We start from the raw sequence: 7,511 nt of genomic DNA on the forward strand, positions 1-7,511 counted from the left end.
TTCTAGTCGTCATGATTCGACGGATCATTGGTATCCATCGAACGAATTGGCATAACATGTTATTTTCGGCGCTATGGGCATATCGAACTTCAGTGAAAAATTCAACAGGTTTCACCCCTTTTCAGCTAGTTTATGGCTTAGAAGCTGTGTTACCTATTGAGTGCGAAATCCCATCACTTCAAATGGCTGTCGAATTACTTCCAGCTACTTCCGAAGAGGAGAAACGGTTGTTATACTTAGCTAAATTAGATGAGACTCGACGTGACGCTACTTTAGCTATCGAGACTCACGCGAAACGAATGAAAGCTCAGTACGATAAAAATGTAACCCCTCGAAGTTTTTCGGAAGGAGACCTAGTACTATTATATGATCAAGCTAACGATAAGCTAGGTGCTGGAAAATTCGTTCCCATGTGGCATGGGCCCTACATTGTAAAGCGAAAGCTAGCAAAAGGGGCTTATGAGTTAGTTGATTTTGATGGGGACTCTTTGGGCAAACCCAGAAATGGACTTTACCTAAAGAGGTATTATGCTTAAAATGATGGATGGAGAAATTTTTAGATAGGTTAGATTTCCTTTCTAGCTAGCAAGTGTGTTAGTTTAGTCAGTGTGCTTAGCTTAGCAAGTGTGGTTTTTCGTCATTATTTTGGCTCATCTTGGTTTTACTCTTGATATTGTAGATGTCGACGCCTCTCCAAACATACATTGGATTTGCTGATGGTGCTTGTCGTAGTACACGGAATATCTCTTCCGCAGCTTGGGTTATCTATTCGCCCTCTGACGAGTTAGTTTCTATGCATGGGGTAAGCCTCGGTCAAACAACGAATAACATTGCAGAATACAGTGCAGTGGTTGAATTATTATCCGAATCTATTTCATTTGGAATTCGACGTTTGATAGTGAGGTTAGATTCTGAACTTGTTGTATTACAGCTTAATAGAGTTTATGCCATTAGAAATCCTGTGTTATTAAGGTTGTTTTTGAGAGTGCGTCTCTTGGAACGTGAATTTGATTACATTGAATATCAACATATTCCAAGGTCTTTGAATACATTAGCAGATGCAATTGCTTCTCGAGTGTTGGACAGACATTTATAATAATCATGCAAGTAAATTTAAAGACATTTCATCATACATGTTAAACAAGATAAGCCGGTAATAGTGATATATAGATATAGATAGAAGTGTGTCCAAAAATATATACATCGTCTTCGATCATAGGTTTAACACACCTTATGATCGGCAAAATGATAGTGCAAAAAGTCAAAAATGTCACATGTGACTACAAAAGTGACTAGTCAATCACTGGTGGTGCTCTCTGTACGACACCACTGCGCGGGCTATCTTGCGCAGAAATCTCCTAAACGGTCCAGGGACCGCGACCACGAAGCGCTGAAGCCTCATTGGAATATCATCCATAGTAGTCTCAGGTATATCTGCCGTGAGACGCTCTAGATCATGCTCCAAATCGGCTAGTACTTCTGCTGTCGCATCCTGTAAGGCCGGTGCCGGTGCAGCTGGATGTCGTCTGTCGTAAGGCCGGAGATTGGCTGGACGCTGTGGTCCAACATCTGCATTTTTAAAATTTTACTGTTACTTTGAGACGATATATATGAAAAATAAAAAATACATAATTAGAAAACTTGTGAAAATGAAAGTACCTCTGTCATCCCATTGTTCTCCCTGTGGAAGAACCATGTCCGGATCACCTCTGAAATCCATTCCGGCATATGGAAAGTCTTGTATCACAAAAAGCTGGCCCTCTAGCCAGTCGAAGTAACTGTCTGAGAATCGAACCACTGCAGCACCCTCGTCAGGATGCCGGGCCATCACCGCAACCCATCGAACAAGCTTTGGCTCCCGAGGACCCAAGTCATCAACAGTGAGTTGCTGAGGGATCAGCATAGGAACTCTCTCCAAGGCAAAGCTCACGACTAGAGGCCCATATCCAAAAGTCTTTAGTCGTCCGTTCTTTGCCTTGGTTAGTTGGCTCTTCATATGAGCCGACACAGCTTCGCACCAGTTGAAGATGGTGCCTTGGTAACAGTCAACTGCCATCCGCATTTGGGATCCGGAAGCAATGTGCAAGGCGGCCGCGCCACAAATCCTAGTGACCGTAAATGCAATAACTCTAAGTTCCGCCAGAGCGATGTGCTTTATCTCCACGCCTTTTTTATGGCGAGTCCCTGGTCTGCACCACTCCTCGCGGAGATCATCAAGGGATTGGCCACCCGGCCTGGTCCCCGCAAGGTTGAGTTGCTCACCTCTGTTTGGCAAGCCAGTGAGAAAGTATACATCCGAGGGCTCTATCTCGAGCTGGTGCCCTCCAATGTAAAAGCATTGATCTTGAACGTTCCATCGCTCAACCAGCCATTCCAAAAATCTTACCTGGCCCCTCATGCCCGGTATGGTCCAATATTTGTACAATCCACATGTTCTTAAGGCATCCAGAGAGGGTTGGTGGTTAATCGCAGCTTCATCGTCTTCTACGTGCTCTCTCTCTCTCCAGTCTAACATGTTTTGGGCCCTGCACATCAAAAGAGTCAATTAGAAATTAATTTGAGAAAATTTGGTGGTTTTTTGAGAGAGTTAGGGTTTTTGAAGTTTGCGGAAGACGCACCCCGGCTTTTTAGCACAGGGCGTCCGGACGCAGCTCGCCTGAAGGCGGACTGCGTCCCCAGACCTTTTTCCCGTGTGAGAAAAAGTCGGGGGACGCGGGTCACCCGAAGGGCACCTGCGTCCGCCGAGGGGCGCATTTTGAACCCAAAACCCCCCCAAAAAATGAAACAGAGACCAAAAACAAAAAACTAAACGGATAAAAATGAAGAGTGGGATGTGTAAAATACCTCGGTGAAGCGGCGTTCGATTCCGACGGTCAGATTTTCCGCAGCAACCACGGGAAGTTTCTTGTCAAAAGCTCCTTTTTCAACCTCAACAGTGAAACGGTAAAAATGACATGGTAAAAGGTCTTTTTATAGGTTTTTTGGATGAATTAGTTCATTTTTTACCATGAAAAGATGTTTTCAAATGTATTTTTGCCTATTTTAAACAGGTATGAGTAATGTGTCGCTTTTGTGCAGGACGAAGGGATTTCGAGGGAAATTGTAATTTTTCACAAACAAAATTTCAGAGTCATCTTTTAAGCCCTTTTCTGACTCCTAAAACATGAAAAGATCGCCGAGTGTTTCTTTTTCACTCGTTAAAACGGAATTAAAAGACGGTCCCCTTTTAGCTCTTTTCTGACCGCAAAATCAGGAAAAGATTGCCGGGTTTTTGTCGTTTCAAACTCGATAAGGAAATAAAACGACGTGTCTTTGATCGCTTTTTACTTTTCAGGTCAACGACACTATTATGAAAGTACTCCTTGGTCGCAAGATCAAGCGGTTCCCCCAGGTATTATTTTATACTTTTTCGGGCTTGAGGGACACAAATATACGAAAAAGTTCAACGTGGAGTTTCCTTAAGTTTTTCAGACTCTCTAAAATTGAAAAACGCCGAGTTTCTCCTATACTGGGCTCGTTAAACTTTTACAGTAAAGGACCTGTTCAATTACAAACAGGAACGAACCACTCCTTCCTAGGGTTCGCATTTAAACTAGGTTGGACTCGTCCGAAGGATGAGCTTATAATCAAGCATATGTTATCCTCCTCAAGCTTGTTAAAAATAAAGAGGTACTTGCCAGAAATGGTGGGGGAAAAAAGAGAAGAATGAACCTATTTGTCACCTTTTGCCTCAGAAGAAACTTTATTACCGCTCTTGAACACGACACTTTTCATTCACCTGGGTTGGGAAATCTTTTACCTCACAGTTGACTAAATCACTTTGAAAATCTTTAACCGGGTTCAGGGATCAACTTTGAGTTATTCGTCACCAAACCATCTGTTGTGTCGTTATGTGTTCAAGAGGTCTGCAAGCAAAACTTTCATCTGCAAAATACTTGTCATCCATTTGACCATCCCTGAGTCAGTCCTTACAGCAACATTTCTTCAACTTGAACAATGATTTCGTGTTGCGGGCTTGCCTGCAACGGGTCGCTTTCTATCGACATCGACACATTATCTAGAAAGATGACTTAGGAATCGACAGTACCTTGAAGTCTGCATGCATCAATGGCAGGTTTCTCGCCTTTGACGTCAGTTTACATCATTGACTTTCGATCAGAGGATTCCGTGAAGTGTTCGACATCAAAACATCTATTCACATTTCACGGGTTGTGCTTGGTACTTTGAGAACCATTGACATTACTGGTGGTTTCTCTCACGCTTGTTAACAGTTTACATCATTGACTGGTAATCAAGTGGTTTCTACCATGTTCGACATCGAATCATTTAATCACATGGCTAGAATCGTACCAATTCGGGAAGTAGAAGTGAAGACCCTGGATCTAGTTTCTACCATCCAGGCTGCGAGGAGTTTTGTATTCATTGTCTATGTAGACTTATCATAAACAGATGGCTGCGTCCATACTGTGTCTACAAAAGTCTATAAAAATAATGTACTGCAAGATCATTCCTGTATCAGAATAGTTAGTCCATTAGTTAAAGTTTTGAATCTGAGTATGGGAATGCCTACCTCAGTGATGATATAATCTTATCCATGTATTTTGTGTTGAAAATTGCAGGTTCCAACCAGGCCATCCACAAGGCAATCCTTGAAATGATAAAGCGCTTCACCCTTCCTAGAATTACAAAACCCTATTCTATTCCAGGCTTCGCACTTTAGGGGGCAATCTGTTACACTAAAAAATGTCACCTTGACTACTTACAGTTAGTATGGCTCAAATCAACAGTCATGCTACCCTCTTAGGCAAGTCTCATGCCTCTGTTATCCATCTCAAACTCAAAGAAGAGAGAAAGTCTTGTAAAAATCATGTTTATCTCTGGGGTCGCAGGTTCTCTCTAGCCTTACCTGCGGGGACGCTGACCATGTTCACAAAATCTGCGTCCATAGACGCTCTGTATGTTAAGGGACAGGTGCGTCCCTCTGTAAAAGGCAAAATGCGCGAGTTTTATCTTGAAAAAGTTACTTGTGGTTACTTCTAGAACATTCTAGAGGTCGGTTTGATGAAATGGATGCGCCTCCAGTTGGTTCATGTATCTCTATTAAGGGGGAACTTATCCCATCAATAAGGGAGCTATCCCACCCAAAGAGGGGGATGATCCCATTGATAGTGGACCTGAATAACCTCTTTACAGCACTATAAATAAAGGCATTGAGCCAGAAGGAGGGGAGGTTGGAGCTATACATTTTCTTTGGGTAAATGCTGCAGGATTTAGGTCTTCCATTAGAGCCTTTGTGAGGAGAGATTGTCTTCACTTGATTCTACTTGGGAGAGGGTGAGCTTTGTCAAAGTAGAGGAAAACCCTTGATGGACCCTGGGAGGAACTTGCACAACACCAAGGCCAGGTTGTAAGAGTTTCTTTGTTTCGTTATTAATACAAACTGGTTTATTTTTCTCAATAGCTTGTGTTAATGAGTTATTTTTCTAATTATGTATTTTTTATTTTTCATATATATCGTCTCAAAGTAACAGTAAAATTTTAAAAATGCAGATGTTGGACCACAGCGTCCAGCCAATCTCCGGCCTTACGACAGACGACATCCAGCTGCACCGGCACCGGCCTTACAGGATGCGACAGCAGAAGTACTAGCCGATTTGGAGCATGATCTAGAGCGTCTCACGGCAGATATACCTGAGACTACTATGGATGATATTCCAATGAGGCTTCAGCGCTTCGTGGTCGCAGTCCCTGGACCGTTTAGGAGATTTCTGCGCAAGATAGCCCGCGCAGTGGTGTCGTACAGAGAGCACCACCAGTGATTGACTAGTCACTTTTGTAGTCACATGTGACATTTTTGACTTTTTGCACTATCATTTTGCCGATCATAAGGTGTGTTAAACCTATGATCGAAGACGATGTATATATTTTTGGACACACTTCTATCTATATCTATATATCACTATTATCGGCTTATCTTGTTTAACATGTATGATGAAATGTCTTTAAATTTACTTGCATGATTATTATAAATGTCTGTCCAACACTCGAGAAGCAATTGCATCTGCTAATGTATTCAAAGACCTTGGAATATGTTGATATTCAATGTAATCAAATTCACGTTCCAAGAGACGCACTCTCAAAAACAACCTTAATAACACAGGATTTCTAATGGCATAAACTCTATTAAGCTGTAATACAACAAGTTCAGAATCTAACCTCACTATCAAACGTCGAATTCCAAATGAAATAGATTCGGATAATAATTCAACCACTGCACTGTATTCTGCAATGTTATTCGTTGTTTGACCGAGGCTTACCCCATGCATAGAAACTAACTCGTCAGAGGGTGAATAGATAACCCAAGCTGCGGAAGAGATATTCCGTGTACTACGACAAGCACCATCAGCAAATCCAATGTATGTTTGGAGAGGCGTCGACATCTACAATATCAAGAGTAAAACCAAGATGAGCCAAAATAATGACGAAAAACCACACTTGCTAAGCTAAGCACACTGACTAAACTAACACACTTGCTAGCTAGAAAGGAAATCTAACCTATCTAAAAATTTCTCCATCCATCATTTTAAGCATAATACCTCTTTAGGTAAAGTCCATTTCTGGGTTTGCCCAAAGAGTCCCCATCAAAATCAACTAACTCATAAGCCCCTTTTGCTAGCTTTCGCTTTACAATGTAGGGCCCATGCCACATGGGAACGAATTTTCCAGCACCTAGCTTATCGTTCGCTTGATCATATAATAGTACTAGGTCTCCTTCCGAAAAACTTCGAGGGGTTACATTTTTATCGTACTGAGCTTTCATTCGTTTCGCGTGAGTCTCGATAGCTAAAGTAGCGTCACGTCGAGTCTCATCTAATTTAGCTAAGTATAACAACCGTTTCTCCTCTTCGGAAGTAGCTGGAAGTAATTCGACAGCCATTTGAAGTGATGGGATTTCGCACTCAATAGGTAACACAGCTTCTAAGCCATAAACTAGCTGAAAAGGGGTGAAACCTGTTGAATTTTTCACTGAAGTTCGATATGCCCATAGTGCCGAAAATAACATGTTATGCCAATTCGTTCGATGGATACCAATGATCCGTCGAATCATGACGACTAGAACTTTGTTGATTGACTCAACCAAACCGTTGGCTTGCGGATAATAAGGTGTAGAGCTATCGTGGCGCAAACCAAGCTGGCTTGTAAGTTCAGTCATCATGACATTTCGAAAATGGCTTCCATGGTCCGTAATGATTGCTTGTGGGAAACCAAACCTAGTTATGATATGATTGAATACGAAAAGTGCAGCTGTCTTGCCGCTTGCGTCGAATGTAGGCATCGCCTCGGCCCACTTAGTAAAATAATCAACCAATTTGTCACACGGAATCTGTCAAGGGTGCGGACACGACTGACCTTCCTAGAAGTCTAAGACATTCTAATGACAAACAAGACAAAATGGAGTGATCTTTCTCTAAATACACCTTTTACAACATGAAAACTACAAGTGTTTAGGC

Source organism: Pinus tabuliformis, chromosome Q (genome assembly GCF_031772625.1).
Source record: "Pinus tabuliformis cultivar Carrire ecotype Pingquan chromosome Q, CPIR1, whole genome shotgun sequence".
NCBI classification, from domain to species: Eukaryota; Viridiplantae; Streptophyta; class Pinopsida; order Pinales; family Pinaceae; genus Pinus; species Pinus tabuliformis.